This window comes from Ovis aries, chromosome 12 (genome assembly GCF_016772045.2).
Source record: "Ovis aries strain OAR_USU_Benz2616 breed Rambouillet chromosome 12, ARS-UI_Ramb_v3.0, whole genome shotgun sequence".
Lineage (NCBI taxonomy): Eukaryota > Metazoa > Chordata > Mammalia > Artiodactyla > Bovidae > Ovis > Ovis aries.
The window spans coordinates 44,098,629-44,117,732 of record NC_056065.1 but is presented as its reverse complement, the minus strand read 5'-3'; the positions used below and the strand labels follow the sequence as shown (position 1 = coordinate 44,117,732).

Here is a 19,104-nt window from a genome sequence, read left to right as displayed (position 1 = left end):
CATTTCTAACTTACAAAGAAGCAAACAGAAACCATCCAGAAAGAAAAGGGGCGTGGGGAGGAGGAGGAGTAAACTGAGATCCAACCCACAGTAAGTGACACTCCTCTCCAACAGCTCTTAGAATGTGCAAGCACTTTCAAACCAAACCAGAAATGAATTTTACATAAAAGGAATAAATTAGAAGTATCTCATAGATTCACTGTTCATACACTAAATTATTCATGGTAACCAGGGAGTCTTTCCTTAATATTTCTGTCAGGTACTTTGAAAATGAAGGTTTAGAAACCACATCTTATCCATCTTAAAAGGTAAAACAGCTGATTCTTTAGCTAAGCTTTAATTTCTATAACAAATATTTGACTTTAGAACCTAGCACTGTGGAAAGTACAAATATTTACACAGCTTAATCATTCTCTATACATTATTCTACTTCCCCTGTAAATATAAAATGGGAGGTAAAACCTAAAATCATTAATACCTAAGTTCAGCCAGAAATTGAAATGTGCTACCAAAACTCAAGGTTCTGTATCACAGGCCTTCTAGTAAATCAAGAAAATAAAATAGAATTTATCTATAAGACCAGCACAGACAGAAGTAGATTTGCACAGACTTCAGGGGAAAAAAAGACAGTCACAGTGGGAATTTAAAGGGTACCATTAAGGAAGTAGACCAGGAATGGAAGAGGAAACATTTTTTCACATCCCAATATTCATATTACTTTGCCAAAAAAAGGTCCGTCTAGCCAAAGCTACGGTTTTTCTAATACTCATGCATGGATGTGAGAGTTGGACTATAAAGAAAGCTGAGTGCTGAAGAATTGATGCTTCTGGACTGTGGTGTTGGAGAAGACTCTAGAGAGTCCCTTGGACTGCAAGGAGATCCAACCAGTCCATCCTAAAGGAGATCAGTCCCGGGTGTTCATTGGAAGGACTGATGCTGAAGCTGAAACTCCAATACTTTGGCCATCTGATGCAAAGAACCAACTCACTGGAAAAGACTCTGATGCTGGGAAAGATTGAAGGTGGGAGAAGAAGGGGACAACAGAGGATGAGATGGCTGGATGGCATCACCGACTCGAAGGACATGAGTTTGAGCAAGCTCTGGGAGTTGATGATGGACAGGTAAGCCTAGCATGCTGCAGTCCATGGGGTTACAAAGAGTCGGATATGACTGAGCTGAATTGACTGAATATTCCTATTGAGAGGTTTGGACAAATACAATAACTCAAATTGTTCTAAGTTTGAAAAGTAGGCACTTCAGTACAATAAATTCTGCACCAAAAATACTTTCGTATACTCCACTCTCATTTTAGCACAATCATGCTGAGTCTAATGAGACTGGGGGCTTATCTGGATCACAAATCTCAGTTACTCTGAATCTTAAACTATTCTAGCTCAGTGACAGAGACTTCTGTCTGAAGTCTTCCTTCCTCACCCCCAGGCTGTCCCTTGTTACTGTGACTGTCATATGGTGAGATTAAGTCTGTTTATTCATGTGTGAAATAGGGCCTTGTTCCTTTCACTACACTATCAGAGATCAAACCAGTCAATCCTAAAAGAAATCAATCCTGAATATTCACTGGAAGGACTGATGCTGAAGCTGAAGCTCCAATACTTTGGCCACTTGATGCAAAGAACTGACTCATTGGAAAAGACCCTGATGCTGGGAAAGATTGAAGGCGGGAGAAGGGGACAACAGAAGATGAGATGGTTGGATGTCATCACCGACTCAAGGTACACGAGTCTGAGCAAGCTCCAGGATTTGCTGATGGACAGGGAATCCCGGCGTGCCACAGTCCATGGGGTCGCAAAAAGTCAGACCTGACTGAACTGAACAGGACTGTCTACAGTCAGGCGCTGTATTCTTTGTAATTTCACAACTAATAACAGCAAGTAAATTACATCTCACTTCCCTTACATCATTTATGGAATATAAGAAATTCCTCATATTTCAAAACAAATTTCACTATCAAATGCACAGCCTTTGACCTTGCTCCTTAAGCTGTTTGGGGGCAGTGGAAGAGGTCAGTGTTTAAATGCAACTTCCCTATGTACATTTTTGTTGTAGTATTGATTTAAATAATCTGTCCAATTGAGTATAATCTGTCAAGAATTCTCTAAACGATTGTGACCATGTTGTGTCTTATGAATGTATTTCCTGGTTTTGTTGAGATCAAAATGTTCACTATTTATTGACAATAAGCCTAATATATAGATGATGACAATTAATGTTGCCTATAAAACAAAGAGAACAGTATACTAACTCACTAATGTCTCTATATCCGGGAACGTGAAGCAAGCAAATGATTATTTAAGAAAAATGCTGACTCTTAAAATATAACCTAGAACAAAAATTATAGAAACAAGTAACGATGTATGCTTCATAGGTACACCAGCCTCAATCAGGTTTTGTTAACCAACAGTTTATTAGAATGATGAGAGATTTTTTCACATGCCTTAACTCAATTCAAAGAGAAATCAAGAATCTGAGTCTCAGGAAGACAACATATTCAAAAGTGGGAAATATGGATTTCTCAGGTGGCACAGTGGTGAAAAATCCACCTGCCAAAGCAGGCAATAACCAGTCCCAGAAAATTTCACAGGCTGCAGAGCAGCTAAACCTGTTCACCAAAACTACTGAAGCCTGTGTGTGCCAGACTCCAGCTGCCTCAACTACTGAAGCCCTGGCACCCTAGACCCTGTGCTTTGCAACAAGAGAAGCCCCACTCACTGCAACCAGAGAAAGCCTGCACAAAAGCAATGAAAACCCAATGTGGCCAAAAAATTTTTAAAGGAAAAAAACAATTCTTAAAAAGTGGGAAATAAAACTACTCAGGGCTATGATGTGGTAGAATGAGCACTGCAGAAGCCCGAAGATGCCAACCAGAAGTGAGGCTCTATTATGCACCAACTCTGAACCTCACTTTCTTTACCTTAAAATTCTTCACCTTAAAGAACAAAAAATAAATAAGACTATAAAATTCAGCAAACATCAACTGAATGACTTTGTAAACCAAATGCAACAGATGTTACAAATTAACAATATTTTAAGTCTGCGGTGTCGCAAAGAGTCAGACACAACTGATTGAGTGACTAACCCTTTCACTTTAGGGACCCAAAACCTGTAGGATTAACACTGAAGCTTGAACATTCAAACAGACAGTGATATGGGGGCCCAACGAGGCCACGTGGCAACCCTTCAGCACACCACATGTTTCACAACTAAACATCCCTCTTGTGCGGCTTCCCAAGGGGCGGCATATTGGTAAAGAACCCTCCTGTCAATGCAGGAGCTGCAGGAGACCCAGGTTCCATCCCTGGGTTGGGAAGATGCCCTGGAGAAGGGAATAGCCACCCGCTCCAATATTTTGCCTGGAGAATTCCATGGACAGAGGAGCCTGGTGGGCTACAGTCCATGGGGTCGCAAAGTGTCAGACTTGACTGAGCATGTAAGCCCCTCTTATGCACCTCAGCCCCCTTGCTGTCCCTTTTTCTGCGTGTCTCTTCAGGCTTGTTCTGCACTTTTCCCCTAATTCTCTCATACAGCGTGGCACCAAAGGGCACTGCTCATATCTAATGATTCTATGTTAAGGTCTAGAGAAATTAAACTGCTGAACCCTGCTAAAAAGGGAAAAAGAGGGGGGAAAATACCTTTCCACAAACCTCTTCAGTAACACACACTGAAGTGTGCTATAAATCATGTGCTGTAGATTGTCTCAGGGAAAACCTATCCCCAGAGTTACTGGTGCCGTTTTTGACAGAAAATCAGCAAAGGTATTTACAAAGGTACGAAACAAAAAATACTCATTTATGCCAGAAAATAAAAACAAAATGTACTGGCATATCTGATGTTTTTAAATCACAACTATAACTCTATGGAGTTATTAAACCTACTCTTAATTAAAAAACAAAGGACTCTTTTTGTGCAGTGAACAAGAAGACGTGAAGAGGCGCCCTTGGGGTCCCTCCTGGCGGCGGCTATGCAACCTTCCACTATATGAGATGAAAGCTTAGAAAAAGATACCTGTGGTATTGATTAATCCTGCCAGTGCATGGCCAAAAAAAAAAAAAAAAAAAAGGTTTATGCCATAGGCCCTCCTCTAGTGCTAAGTTAACAATACCATTTAAAAGGTTAAAAATACAATTTTTAGCTTTTTACAACTGCCCTTGCAGGATCTTAGTAATAAAAGATAGATAATAAAATGTCCACTGAGAGTCATGCTAAAGAACTTAAATTTTTTCATGGTTTAAAGAGTGCCAAAAGTCTTTAAAGCATAATTCAGTGATGAAGTGCACTTTCAATGAATCAATCCATCAAATAGTACATTAGGAATATTTAAACTTCATCTTCTTTAATTACAGAAAAGCCAGTATCATCATGGCAGTGTCATGAAACAAGAAATCAAGTCTAACTTTAATAATGTCCTAGACATAAACAAAAAGCCCTTCCTTCCTGTCACATGGTGGAATTAATGCTGAAATACACAACCTTATAAAATCACCTGTCAAACTGTTATATATTAAGAACTTCCCTGACAGTAGAAGATTCTGCACTTCCATTGCAGAGGGCATAGGTTCTCCCCCTGGATGGGGAACTAAGATCCCACATGCCAGGAAATGAACCCCTCTACCTCAAAAACAAATTTTTTTACAACACTGTAAATCATCTGTTTGCTATGACCAGTGCATTCTCTTGGCAAAACTCTATTAGCCTTTGCCCTGTTCATTTCATACTACAAGGCCAAATTCGCCTGTTACTCCAGGTGTTTCTTGACTTCCTACTTTTGCATTCCAGTCCCCTATAATGAAAAGGACATTTTTGGGTGTTAGTTCTAAAAGGTCTTGTAGGTCTTCATAGAACTGTTCGACTTCAGCTTCCTCGGTGTTACTGGTTGGGGCATAGACTTGGATTACTGTGATACTGAATGGTTTGCCTTGGAGACGAACAGAGATCATTCTGTCATTTTTGAGACTGCATCCAAGTACTGCATTTCGGACTATTTGGTTGAACATGATGGCTACTCCATTTCTTCTAAGGGATTCCTGCCCACAGTAGTAGATATAATGGTCATCTGAGTTAAATTCACCCATTCCAGTCCATTTTAGTTCACTGATTCCTAGAATGTCGACATTCACTCTTGCTATCTCCTGTATAACCACTTCCAATTTGCCTTGATTCATGGACCTGACATTCCAGGTTCCTATGCAATATTGCTCTTTACAGCATCAGACCTTGCTTTTATCACCAGTCACATCCACAGCTGGGTATTGTTTTTGCTTTGGCTCCATCCCTTCATTCTTTCTGGAGTTATTTCTCCACTGATCTCCATGGCATATTGAGCACTTACTGACCTGGGCAGTTCCTCTTTCAGTATCCTATTATTTTGCCTTTTCATACTGTTCATGGGGTTCTCAAGGCAAGAATACTGAAGTGGTTTTCTGTTCCCTTCTCCAGTGGACCACATTCTGTCAGACCTCTCCACCATGACCCATCCGTCTTGGGTGGCCCCACAGAGCATGGGTTAGTTTCCTTGAGTTAGACAAGGCAGTGGTCCGTGTGATCAGATTGGCTAGTTGGATCATTGAAAAAGCAAGAGAGTTCCAGAAAAACATCTATTTCTGCTTTAATGACTATGCCAAAGCCTTTGACTGTGTGGATCACAATAAACTGTGGAAAATTCTGAAAGAGATGGGAATACCAGACCACCTGATCTGCCTCTTGAGAAACCTGTATGCAGGTCAGGAAGCAACAGTTAGAACTGGACGTGGAACAACAGACTGGTTTTAAGTAGGAAAAAGAGTACGTCAAGGCTGTATATTGTCACCCTGCTTATTTAACTTATATGCAGAGTACATCATGAGAAATGCTGGGCTGGAAGAAGCACGAGCTGGAATCAAGATTACCTGGAGAAATATCAATAACCTCAGGTATGTAGATGACACCACCCTTATGGCAGAAATTGAAGAGGAACTAAAAAGCTTCTTGATGAAAGTGCAAGAGGAGAGTGGAAAAGTTGGCTTAAAACTTAACATTCAGAAAACGAAGATCATGGCATCTGGTCCCATCACTTCATGGGAAATAGATGGGGAAACAGTATCAGACTTTATTTTTTGAGGCTCCAAAATCACTGCAGATGGTGACTGCAGCCATGAAATTAAAAGACGCTTACTCCTTGGAAGGAAAGTTATGACCAACCTAGATAGCATATTCAAAAGCAGAGACATTACTTTGCCAACAAAGGCCCATCTAGTCAAGGCTATAGTTTTCCAGTGGTCATGTATGGATGTGAGAGCTGGACTGTGAAGAAGGCTGAGCGCCAAAGAATTGATGCTTTTGAACTGTGGTGTTGGAGAAGACTCTTGAGAGTCCCTTGGACTGCAAGGAGATCCAACCAGTCCATTCTAAAGGAGATCAGTCCTGGGTGTTCGTTGGAAGGACTGATGCTGAAGCTGAAACTCCAATACTATGGCCACCTCATGCGAAGAGCTGACTCATTGGAAAAGACTCTGATGCTGGGAGGGATTGGGGACAGGAGGAAAAGGGGACGACAGAGGATGAGATGGCTGGATGGCATCACCGACTCAATGGGTAAACTCCAAAAGTTAGTGAGGGACAGGGAGGCCTGGTGTGCTGCGATTCACAGGGTCGTAAAGAGTCTGACATGACTGAGCAACTGAACTGAACTGAACTCATATGTACTCTAATAAAAAATTTCTGAAGGAAAAAAGAAAACAATGATATATTAGCACTGTCAGATTTACAACAACAAAACCCTATATTTCAACTAGGAAATTTTAAAAAACAAACAAGAACGATAAACAGATTGAACCCAGGTCTCCCGCATTGTAGACAGACTCTTTACCGTGGGAAGTCCACCTAAGTACAAAAGTGCTTGACTGTCTCTGGAGGAGCCACAATCTTATGTCCTGCAGTCTTACCTGCCCAAGGGCTATACACAGAACCTCTCCTCCTGCAATGCCAGTGAACACAGAAGACAAATTGCATAAAAAGCAAAGCTGAATTAGAAGCCCCTTCACTAGTCCAAATATAGAGCTGATCTCCTGAGTTACAATACATAATTCACTGATGGGTTCCATTTAAGCAATCAGTTTTTTATTAAAGCCCATTTCTAAATTAATCCTCTTCAGATCCCAATTGATAAATCTAACAAATTCAGCTTTTAGCTTCTCAGTAAATTTTTATATACTGTTTCTAATGCCATGGAAATCAGAAAAACTTTTTTATAAATTTTTTAAATGAGTATTACAGAAGTTAAAGGAAACTGAACTTAATAATTGAGTTAAGCAAAAACTGCACATCAATATATTTAGATTTGCTTTTAATCTTAGAAGAGAAAGCATTAGAAGATAAAGACATGGCAATCAAACCAAATACTGAGGGGCAGTGAGTAAGATGACTTGACCTCTCAGCTATTTTTCTCCTTTGTTAAATGGGAATTATGATCCCACCTCAATATGCTGAGGATTAAGTTGAGAGTATTTTAGGGTCACAGAGAAAGGAAATGTATATTACCAGACCTGTAAATCAAAGATTCTTTCTCTATTACTATTAAAAACAGATCCCACATCAATGCACTGGATGTAAAAAGGAAACTCCATCATTAAAAAGTAAAAACTTCAGGCAAATTCCTTCTCCTTTTCCCATCTATCAAATGTCAACCAAATTTTTCACTGATGTACTGGGTTATCTTGGCATAGTCTGATCACAATGCGATTCTCCTTATGATACCACCACTGCATTAAATTAACCAAAAATGATTGTTCTGCTCCTTTACTTGTTCCAAAAAAAACCAGAAAACATTATTGTGAGTTTCTCTGATCTCTATCATTGAGGGAAATGTAATAATAAAGCAAATATGAATATAGTAATATTAAACAAATCATAATTTTTATACCTAACAAAGTCTGCTTACAGTGCCTGGGCACTGTCCTGTAAACTATCAACATACATTTTCTGCAAGGATAAGATTCTTTTAAAGAGTTTCATACGCAAGAAATCTCATGATTTGCTGGTAGACAGCAAATGTAATTGCCAACTGAAATCCAACTGGAAGAAAGCAGTCTCGTTATTTACGACACTATAAGACTGATCAACATTTACAGAAGAGATGTCATTAACTCCATGTCCCTCTAAAACGAGTTTCAAGTTTGGATCTTAAGAGGACTGATTTGGTTCTCCCTGAGAGGAACTTCTAAGTACACATTTCCTGATTCAGTAGTTTATCCACTACACTTGGAAAAGTTTTCTAAAAAGGTATTTTATATTTGTTAAGCAGATCGCAATTATAAATCAAACTTTCAGTAACAAGTATTCTTACCTCTTTACTTTAAAAGCTAAAACCATATTTACAAGTATCAAACATCAAAAAACTAACTAATAATTCTATGGAACAGTGGTCGGGGGTGGGGGGGGTCATTGGTTAAATTAATAAATCAAGTAATGGACACTGACTGCATTGGTACATCACTGTTTTAAATTTCTTTCAATATTTCAAAAAATGTAACTGTTTTAAAAAGTGCCAGATAGAACTAAGCAACCAAAGAAAAGAGGTGATAAGTAAGATCCTACTAACTGAAGAACAAACCCCACGGCTATATGTAGGGTGTGTATGCTAAGTCACTTCAGTCCTGTCTGACTCTTTCCAACTCTATGGCCTGTAGCCTGCCTGGCTCCTCTGTCCTTGGGATTCTCCAGGCAAGAATACTGGGTGGCTTGCTATGCCCTCCTCCAGGGGATCCCCCTGACCCAGGGATCGGACCCGGGTCTCCTGCAACTCCTGCACGGCCAGGCAGTTTCTTTACCACTAGTGCCACCTTGGCTCGGAAGTCCCTGTGTGTGGGGTACGGGGAAACAGCAGAAGTTCCATTTGGGCATGTTGAGTTTTAGATGCTAGTGGACACCACAGTGGACATATGAAGAAAGCAGCTGAGTAGACGTGGACTAGAGATAAAATTTTAGTTATATCCATTTAGATAATTCTTAGAGCCATAAGTCCTAGGGCACAGTGCAGAAAACTGACATCTATTCTGTGTCAGTTACTGTTCCAGGTGCCAGGGATAAATCAGTAAATTGCACAGTTAAAATCCCTGCCCTTCAGTACTTTACATTCTAGTGGGAAGAACAAGGAATAAGTAATGAAAATAAACATATATAGTATATAAGAGGAGGATAGTCTAGAGGGAAAAAACAGAGCAGGGCAAGGGAAACAGAGATGGAGGGTCAAGGTAGGCCTCACTGACACGTGAAAGGAAGAACACACAGATATCTGGGGACAGATTCCAGGACAGGGAACAGGCAGTGCCAAGGACATGTCAATCTTTACCGAAGCAGCTTCCCTGGAATGGCGGGTGATGGATTTAAGAGAGGTGAGAGAGCTGGGGACCTTGAGTGCAGAAAACTCATGTTGCGATGTTTTGCTGCAAGGCAGAGCAGAGAAATAAGGGCACTGGGGTCAAAGGGGGGGAAGATTTTGATTTTGTATTTGTCTTAAGATGGAGAAAAGCAGAAAATCTATATGATCCAACAGAGTTCAAAACATGCCTGATGTGAGAGACGGAAAATGACTATGTGAGGGAGAGGGTGGATGCTCTATCTCCGGGCAGTGGGGAAGGCAAGGTGTGTGCTGCAAGCTGGGCCCGCGAGGTGCCCAGAGGTGGTGTCAGCAGAAGTCCTCTTTGGACTGGCTTGGTTTATCTCACGGAAGCAGAAAACCGAGCATTAAGACAGGGAAGAAGCATGAAACAGTCAGCTAGGACAGCAGGCAAGTGAATGGACTAGGAAAGAGAAAAAGCAGCCTTAAGGGCCCACTTGATTTTCATTAACTAACTGGAAAAAAGCATGAAGAAAAGTCCCATAATCTAAGAAACACCCACCATCAGCCTTTCTACTAACAAATGAACACAAATTGCTCAAGGTGGAAAATATATAAACATATTTTGGGCACATCAAATGTAGAAACAAAGCTCTGGAAAAGTTGCAATTTCTCCGGATAATATGCTAAAAGAGACTACAACTCTTTTCACATTATATTCATAACTGCTTATAATCCCCTTGAAAGGAGTCATCAGTCACTGAAGGATTTAATAACCTTGGGCTGAAGTTAATTTCCTTATGTCGCACCAGTATAAACAAGAGATGGGTCTGAATGCCTTAAGCCAACTATATACTGTAATACTAAATCATACAGATAAGTTATATTCTTATTCATAGAACAAATTTACCCATAAAAGATTATCTAGGAACATTCAATTAATCACCAGAAACTGCCATATAAAACCTATTCCTAGTTATATTATGATGCTGCTGTTGCTGTTCAGCCACTAAGTCGTGCCCCACTCTTTTGTGACCCCATGAACTGTAGCCCACCAGACTCCTCTGTCCATGGGGTTTCCCAGGCAAGAATACTGGAGTGGTCTGACATTTCCTTCTCCAAGGGATCTTCCAACCCAGGGATCAAACCTGTGTCTCCTGCACTGCAGATAAAGCCACCAGTGAGCTGGCCCAAGACTGCAAATACACTAAAAACCATTAACTTGTACAATTGTTTAATAGATCTGGTAAGGAAATTTTATCTCAATTTTTTTTAATCTATTCCAACTTTTTGATCTCACATGAATCACTTTATCACCAGGAAGTAAAATTTTGTGCTTTTTAATTCTACTTTGTTAAAATTTAATGGGAAATGGAGCAAATACAGTATATTCTGATGGCTCATAAATATTTTCAGGAATTCAGAATTCATTCAGAATGAAGGACAGAGTCTAGATGGAAGTTTGGAGTTAAGGGTTTCCCGCCGCTTTTAACTCATTACAGTTTTAGGTTCTAACCCTCCTGTTTCATCCCTTTGATCAAGACATACTCAAAGCACCTTGACCAAAACAAACAGCAACCTTTTGACCATGGATAGCCCCAAATAACTCCTACATATTAGAATCTCACCAGCAAGACTAAAAGGCAAACCTATATGTAGACCTATAGAAGAATAAAATGTGCTAAGTATGAATTCAGCTAATATCACATTTCTTAGAGTTAATGTTACTTCACAGGAATTTTATACTTCAAATCTAACCAGCAGGCCAAACAAAGAACTTATAAATTCTATTTTTCTCCCTAAAAAGACAGTAAAGATAAATAAATTCAACTACTTCACCACCGATGTTTCAAAAATTCTCAAGTTGAAATGTAAAATGCAGGAAACTCCCCACTTTGAAAATAATATCCCTGTAAAGACTAAAAGTAAAGGTTATATTCTTCTAAGGAAAAGAATTATAAGACTGAACTGACAATATTAAAGTGTTCATGAACAAACAATAGATATAGAAGTCAGAAACCACGGCTATTAAAGAGGCTCGGGAACTTCTAAAATGGGCACTGTGAACACGAGCCGCTCAGCTGACTTCTCCTGACCTGGCTCTCTCACAGGAGAAGCCAGCATCTGCTCTGCTGCCTTCTAAAGGTATTGTGAGAACCAACCAGAGGTCAGGAAGGCTAGCCAGTAGGGGTAAAGCCTTCTGCAAACAGAAGCATCATCCCCATTTCCCTCTCAAACAGCTGTCTCTGTGATAAGCTAATGATCACCTTCTACTCTTCATGTATGAAATTTACTGTGTTTTAGTCTGCTCCAGCGCAATATCAGAATGCCACAGACTGGGCAGCTTGAAGAAAAGTAGTGTATTTCACCCAGTTCTGGGGACTGGGAAGTCAAGGTCAAGGTCCCAGCCAACTCAGGGCACTTAGTCTCTTCTCACCTTCTCATTAGTCACCTTCTCATTGTGCCCTCACGTGGCAGGGCGAGACGTCACACTCTTTCTCTTCAAACAGGGACACTATTCTCATCATAAGGCCCCACCCACATGACCTCATCTAAAGCTGCTGCTCCTGCTGCTAAGTCGCTTCAGTCGTATCCGACTCTGTGCGACCCCACAGACGGCAGCCCACCAGGCTCCCCCGTTCCTGGGATTCCCGAGGCAAGAACACTGGAGTGCGTTGCCATTTCTTTCTCCAATGCATGAAAGTGAAAGTGAAGTTGCTCAGTCGTGTCCGACTCCTAGCAACCCCATGGACTGCAGCATACCAGGCTCCCCTGTCCATGGGAGTTTCCAGGCAAGAGTATGGGAGTGGGGTGCATTGCCTTTTCCCATCTAAACCTGATTACCTCCCAAAGCTTCACTTTCAAATACCAAAATATTGTGGGTTAGGATAAGCATATGAAATTTGGGTGTGTGTACTCATACGTTCAGTTGTATTCAACTCTTTGCAACCCCGTGGACTGTAGCCTGTCAGGCTCCTCTGTCCATGGAATTCTCCCAGCAGGAATACTGGGGTGGGGTGCCATTTCCTCCTTCAGGGAATTTTCCTGACCCAGGGATCAAATTGGCATCTCACACCTTCCGCGTTGGCAGGCAGATTCTTTGCCCATAGCGCCACCTAGGAAGCCCATCTGAAATTGGGGAGAATCCTCAGCCCCTAGCACTCTCCTTTGTTGTTCAGTCGCTATTTCACTCTCCTCCATGACATGCTTAATGACTGTCTTCAGGCAGAAATTAAACCTTTTTATAAATTTTATATAAAAATACATAAAATGTCTATTTATACAAATACAAATCTTCAGAGGAGTGTAAAACATGGCTTACTTTTAAAAGGGCTTACTTAAGGCAGTTTACTGATATTCATACAATATAAAATTTTAAATAGATGAGGGAACTGGATGCATAACTAAGTAGCTAAGATGCAGACAGCATGTACCCGGACCAGTTACTGCTCTACGCACTCTCTGGTATCACCCTCATGGGAGCCACACAAAGCAGGAACACTTTTTAGAAGAGGACTCTGAGCACACAAGGCTGAAACCGGCTCCCTCAGGCCACACTGCAGGTCTCAGGGATCACATGGGGGTGCAGAGCCTGTATTCTAACTGTACACTACTATACTGTTTCTTTCTTTTTAGGGACAAAAGAAAATTGAAGGGGGAGAGGGAGGACTGAGAAAATGAAACCATGAAAAAGATGTTCGGTTCATTTATGCCTTTTGTTAGATGTAGACAACATTTTATAAGCAGATAACTCAGAAGAAACTTGATTCGTCACAGGATTCTAAATCCGGAAGTCAGAAACAAACCACAGGCTCAGGAGGAGGTCAGTTCCTTCTGGAACTGAGAGCTGAGAAAAGGCTCTCCTCTGTGTCCTCATAGAGACAGCAGTCTGCCGTGGCCAAGAGCACCTTCAGGAAGCCCTGGATAAACTGTTCAGGACACACAAACAGCAATTCCACAGGCTCCAGACAGGTCAATGAACTCAAACCACACTATTCAAGTAAAGCAAATCTACCCAAAATAAAAAATACACAGGATCCTTGGTAATTTAAACAGAGACTTAAGGCTCCCTAGAAGAGGAGTTCCTAAATGAGCTCCCGTCTATGGACAGGCTGCAGGAGCTCCATAAATGACCTGCAGCTGCTTGCTGTGGACATGCAGGCAAATGTTCACAGCTCTGCTCTGCAGGAGAAACCACAGCTTACACCAATACTCAACAGAGTCTCTGACAAAAAGAAAGTCAAGAACCCTTGATAAAAGAATGAATGATATGCATAACCCCCAGGAGAACCTATTCAACTCATCTTCAACACCAAGGCTGTGGGGAAGCACAGGGCACAGTTAGGTTGATATTCATCTCCAATAAGTAACTATCGGACAGATGCAAAGTCAAAAATATTCTAAATAAACCATATTTGGGAAGTAATTCTAACCTCGTTTCAGAAGTGTGCAGTATTTACCTAATAGTAAAACCCTTCAATATTCACTGCTGCAATTTATAACCTCCCAAAGTCAAAATCTACGTGAAAGTCAGTCAGTTTTGTCTAACTCTGTGTGACCCCATTGACTATACAAAGGCAAGATCAAACGGTCCTCATCTCTGAGTGCTCTGATTACTCTGGTCATGCAATAATTAATGCAAATCTTTACTTTTATAAGTATCTAGCAAATAAGGCTCAATGGATGTGAATTTAAGAAAACGCCAGGGGACAGTGGAGGGCAGAGAAGTGTGGTGTGCTGCATGGCACTGCAAAGAGTTGGACACCACTGAACGACTGAACAACCACCAAAAGCAAATATGGACCTTAGGCTGGAATAAGTTTATTTTAAAAAATTCTAAGTATCTCTTTCTCTCTGTAAAATGAAATCTTTTGCCAAATGAGGAACACAGGTAACCAAGAGGTTCCATGTTTTGTTGTGATCCACATAGTCAAAGGCTTTAGTGTAGTCAATGAAGCACAAGTAGATGTTTTTCTAGAATTCTCTTGGTATTTCTATGATCCACTAGATGTTGGCAGTTTGATCTCTGGTTCCTCTGCCTTTTCTAAATCCATCTTGTACATGTGAAAGTTCTTGGTTCACGTACTGTTGAAGCCCAGCTTGAAGGATTTTGAGTATTACCTTGCTAGCATGTGAAATGAGAAATGGTGCAGTAGTTTGAACATTCTTTGGCATTCATTGCCTTTCTTTGGGATTGGAACGAACAACTGACCTTTTTCAGTCCCGTGGCCACTGCTGAGCTTTCCAAATTCTCTGGCATATTGAGTGCAGCACTTTCACAGCATCATCTTTTAGGATTTGAATTAGCACAACTGGAATTCCATCACCTCCACTAGCTTTGTTCATAGTGATGCTTCCTAAGGCCCACTTGACTTCACACTCCAGGATGTCTGGCCCTAGGTGAGTGACCACACCACCGTGGTTATCTGGTCATTAAGACCTTGTTTTGTACAGTTCTTCTGTGTATTCTTGCCACTTCTTCTTAACCTCTTCTGCTTCTGTTAGGTCCTTACAGTTTCTGTCCTTTACTGTGGCCATCTTTGCATGAAATGTTCCCTTGGTATCTCTGATTTTCTTGAAGAGATCTCTAGTCTTTCCCATTCTATTGTTTTCCTCTATTTCTTTGCATTGTTCACTTAAGAAAGTTTTCTTATCTCTCCTTACTATTCTTTGGAACTCTGCATTCATTTGGATGTATCTTTTCCTTTCTCCTTTGCCTTTTGTTTCTTTGGTTAACAGTAAGGTATCAATATTGCATCATCAACTCTACGTACCACAGTAACACAAGATGTTAATAAGAGGGACAACAGGGTGGAAAGAGACTGTACAAGTGGGGACTCTGTACTTTCCACTCCATTTTTCTATAAAATTAAAACTGCTCCCTGTAATAAATTCTATTGATTTAATTAATTTATTAAACAGTGGTTTAATTTTTAGTGTTTTATGTATCACATAAATAAAATATTTACTTATCCAATAATAAATGTCCATGCAATCAATTTAAGCCTGTTCACAAAACTGAAGAAAGCTTTCCCCAAAAAAGGTGAGACTGCTTTAGACATTACTTTCTTCCAGCACTTTCTATTCTTCCTTTCCACTCAAAGATCAAAACTTACCCTGCTCCTGCCCCCACACACACACACTTCAGAGTGAGCACTAATTGCTCTACTTCCTTCACTGCACATTTAATGTGTTTTTTAAAAAGGTGAACATTCCATTGCTGAACACTTACCCTTATCTATTTATCTAGTCAACGTGAGAATTATGCTCTGTGGAAAGAGAACAGCCCATGAAAGAGATACTGCCCAGGTAAGTAGTCAAAAGAATATGCTGTTATTGAGTTACTAAGTCATGCCTGACTGTTTGCGACCCCATGAACTGCACCTCACCAGGCTCCTCTGTCTATAGGACTTCCCAGACAAGCATACTGGAGTGGGTTGCCATTTCCTTCCCCAGAGGATCTGCCTGAACTAGGGATCAAACCCATGTCTCCTGCACTGGGAGGCTGATTCTTTACCACTGGGTGACCTAGGAAGCCCAGTCAGAGAGTATACACTTAGGTTAAAAGTATTCTACATAATTTTTCTCATTATAAGAAGATACGGAAGTGGGAAGTGAAGTCACTCAGTCGTGTCCGACTCTTTGCAACCCCATGGACTGTAGCCTACCAGACTCCTGTCCACGGGATTTTCCAGGCAATAGTACTGGAGTGGATTGCCATTTCCTTCTCCAGGGGATCTTCCCAACCCAGGGATCGAACCTGGGTCTCCCGCATTGTAGACAGACGCTTTACCGTCTGAGCCACCAGGGAAGCCCTAATAAGAAGATATCCACACACAAAAAAGACAACAGTATGGAGAAGGAAATGGCAACCCACTCCAGTGTTCTTGCCTGGAGACTCCCAGGGACGGGGAGCCTGGTGGGCTGCCATCTATGGGGTCGCACGGGGTCGCACAGAGTTGGACACGACTGAGGTGACAGCAGCAGCAGCAGTGTCACCTTGTGACCTTCCTGCTGAAAACCTTTCGAAGCTAAACATTTGCAACTATAGGTACTGGTTTGTTTTAGAATTACGGCAGTAGGAATACACATGTTCTCATACATAACTGCAAAGACATGAGAGCAAAATTGAAATTTTCTTTCTCATCAGACATTAGTTTTGTAAAACCTGTCTGTTTTGATTATTACTGTAAGCTTTGACCGTATTGTTAGAAATAGTTGACACTTATTAAATGCTTATTGTGCTTAGGTAGGCTCTGTTCTTAACACTTTTTATGTTCTAGGTATATGTATTAACTCATCATCAAAAATGCTCTGTGAAGGTTTATACTAAACAGCCATATATGAAATTCAGAAGTCTCATTTATTAATGGCTACTTAGCACTGCCCTAGCATTTATTTAACTGGTAAAACCCAACTCATGAGTCTGAGACTCTATATACATTCACTAGTATATACATTGTCTACAACCAGCCAGCTTCTAGGAAGGAACTTTGGGAAGGTGACATTTCTTTCAATGTACTTTCTTAGCCTGGTTTAACAGTTTTTTTCCCTTTCCTCAGTGGGGCATGCTGATTTTTGTACCTGATTTCATAAATGTAAAAAGATACAGAAGTTTGTTCTTTACCATGATCAGGTCGGCCCATTTATCTCAAATTTATATGTAATTCGTTTGAAAGTTAGATTTTTGGGGAGTGATACCAGAGGAGGTAGAAAAAAGATATTTTGAAAAGAAAAACAAATGTAATCTCTCAGGAAATAAAGTGTTTATGGATAAAAAAAAAAAAAAGACAACAGTAAGACGTAATACCTAGAACCAAAAGGAGAAAACAACTGTTTAAATGGTTTGATCTTGGTATGTTTTTCTACATTATTTTGGTCAATTAATAAAAAATGTGCTTGTCTGTCTTACCATCCCTGCTCACATATTTAAAATTCCTAGATAATGTTTCAAACTATTTGCCTACATTTTACATCTAATTTATCAAAACTGTTTCTTCCACTAAGCATACAAACAGTAGGATGTATGGCCAAAAAAATTAAGACTTAGTAATCTGAGTTCTTCCAAAATAACTTTTATTAAATCCTTGTAAAAGGAAAACACACTTATATTGGGAAGCAGATGCGAGTATTTAAAGAGTTTTTGTCTTTTTGTTGTTGTTGGTTGGTAACATCAAAAACAAACAAACAAACAAAATGCTCACCATACTATATGTCTAAAAGTATCAACTATATATATTTGATATATTAAAAAGATTATTATTAAGACAACAAAAACATCATTTAAAGCTAATCAAAAGCCATTCTCCAATCTCACCCGAGACTACATGAAAAGAACCTGATCATTGACAGCTATGTGTAAGTACTAAGGCTGTCTGTGCAAAGCATAAATCAGCCCAAGAAGAAATCCTGAAAACAATGCAAAAGGAAGGAAGGAAGTAATTTCATGTAGCATGTTACAAAAGGCACATAGGTTTCTACTGCTGCTGAGGTTCAAAACCAGCAGAGACTTGACCATATCACTGTTTCTAACCAGCTATTCTTAAATTATTAGAAGACAATCTGGGGAGCTTGAGGTAAATGCAGCTGTGAACACAGCAGCACACACCATCTGGAGGCGTCTGACTTGAGCAATTTTTCAAATGCACGATATATTCAACTCTATTTTGTTCCTCGGAAGCGAAACAGTCACATACAAACTGACCCTTTTTTTTTAACTGCAACTGCAAAAGCTGATTCACTTTGTGGAAACAAGACATGACAAACAGATCTAATTGTTTGTCTTTAGAACCAAGAGATTATTTCTGATCTATACTGGCAAAAATATTTTAGCTTTATAAAGGATCCCCCCAGACTTATCTACCATATTCTTTAAACTCTTCACAAGTAAACATCTGACTAATCCTCTAAAATCAAAATATTTTCTTCTTTCTAAAGCAATTCACATCCACTGCCTCATTTTATTTCAAGAACCTGAACACAACTGTCATGTGAATCATCATAAAATCTTACCTACAGACACAACTGCCATTAACCTCTTTAATGCATCAACCAGTTAATGCCATTAACCTGTAACCTCTTTCAGTCAGCTTCCATCATTCCTTCCCTGGCTACCAAACTCCTCAACATTTCCTTACCAACTGCAAACAAGCTTCCACCATCGCAGGCCATCCTCCGCCTCCTGGGCTGCTCTGCTCAAAAACTCCTTAGGAGTACCACTGACTCCTGATTATGTAATTGGTTGGTACTTTTTTTTCAACAGTGTTTTCTCAGTTCTCATTCTCTAGTTGCAAACCTAGAACATGGGATTCTACTGTCACCCCCTACACACTTGAAGCACCATCCTCCTCCCTTTATCCCCTTGTATTGCTTTACTTTTCAGACCTCTTTCACTCAAATCATTCTTCCATTTCCTCCTCTTGCTGTAACATCAGCTTTCCCTTTCTAATAACTTCATGCACAGCATCACCTCAGCACTGGTTCCTCCTGTGTGAAATTCAGCGAGGGCCCTCTGGTAGCATAAACAACTCTCAAAGTTGGGCCACAGGTGTGAGCAGAAAGGTCAGGGGAAGCCCTTTCACAGAGGTCACCTCTAATAGGATGAAACGGCGGGGGGGTGGGGGGGGTGGGTGGGGGGTGGTCAAGGAAAGAACAGGGTTCAGTCTCTGGCTTGCAATCTTGACCTCCCCACTGACCAGCTGCAGGCCTCGGTCAAACTGCTCAACTCCTCTAAGCCTTAGGTCTCCTTCCTCATACCTCAGAGGCATTTAGAC

General features: G+C 40.5%; 1 protein-coding gene across 7 annotated transcripts in view; it reads right to left on the bottom strand.

Annotated features, from left to right (window-relative positions):
* RERE (arginine-glutamic acid dipeptide repeats) overlaps positions 1 to 19,104 on the bottom strand; it is a 418,492-nt gene that overhangs the window by 284,386 nt on the left and 115,002 nt on the right. For 2 of the 7 annotated variants that reach the window (XM_060396513.1, XM_060396514.1), the window contains one exon: positions 1 to 19,104. This exon is cut by the window's left edge and continues 18,948 nt beyond it. The exons of the other annotated variants lie outside the window; for them this stretch is intronic. The gene's annotated coding sequence lies outside the window, so the exon portion shown is untranslated. 7 annotated transcript variants of the gene reach the window in all.